General features: G+C 37.0%; 1 pseudogene; it reads left to right on the forward strand.

Moving 5' to 3' along the window:
* Positions 1–470: 470 nt before the first annotated feature.
* LOC145577218 (small nucleolar RNA R71) lies at positions 471–563 on the forward strand (annotated as a pseudogene).
* Positions 564–1,008: the final 445 nt, after the last annotated feature.

Below are 1,008 nucleotides of genomic sequence, written 5' to 3' on the forward strand. Positions count from 1 at the left end.
TCTGGTAAGATAGATATGGATGGTCCCGAAGGCCAAGATTATAGGTGTTAGAGTATGGGTTATTTTGCCTATAGGTTTGAAAGGCATTAACTTGCTCCAAAGAACTCTTACAATCTTGTTCCCAATAACCTACAATTCCACAATTTTCATAAAAAGCTTCATTAGTGTTATTGACAGCAAAAATATTAGCTACAGAAGTAGGATAAAGAGTACTAAGGTTATCTAATTTCTAACAAATAGAAGTTAATTGAGCTTGCAAAAAGGATACGGAATCGACACTATGTTTCCCTTTGTTTGCAAAGCCCCTAGGATTCTCTTATTGGGAATTGTGAATTGTCATCTCTTTGATAATTGTTCCTACTAAATCTACTTGAAGATTCATAAACCTTCCATTAGCTACTGAGTCAAGAATTAATCTAGATGAATTTCCAAGCCTGTTGTAGAAGGTTTGGATTATATGCCACTACGCTAATCCATGATGGGGATATTCCCTTTGCAAATCCTTAAATCTTTCCCAAGCATCGTATAGACTTTCATCAGCTTCTTGGGCAAAATTTTGGATTGAACTCCTTAATAAAGCTATCCTCACTACAGGGTAATATTTATTATAGAAATTCAAAGCAAGAGTATCCCAGTCGGTAATACCAAGTGCAGTTCTATTCAATCCATTATACCATAATTTAGCTTTACCACACAAAGAAAAGAGAAAGAAAATCTCCCTAACTTGGTCTTGAGTGACCCTAGTTTGCCTAATAATATTGCAATATTGACAGAAATCCAAATATGAAGATTTGGATCTTCACCCGTAGCTCCGCTGAATTGCTTCCTTGAAATCATAGTGATAAGCTGGGGTTTAATCTCAAATTCCACTCCCTCAAGATTAGGTGTAGGAGCAAGATGAGGAAAATCTTGCAGGGATGGATGCGAATAATAGCTAAGCTTGCGAGGTGGAGGAGGTGGTGGTGCCGTCATCTCTGATTCTGGTTCTGAAAAAACTTTTGTGTCACT

Source organism: Chenopodium album, chromosome 13, assembly GCF_948465745.1.
Source record: "Chenopodium album chromosome 13, dcCheAlbu1.1, whole genome shotgun sequence".
NCBI classification, from domain to species: domain Eukaryota; kingdom Viridiplantae; phylum Streptophyta; class Magnoliopsida; order Caryophyllales; family Amaranthaceae; genus Chenopodium; species Chenopodium album.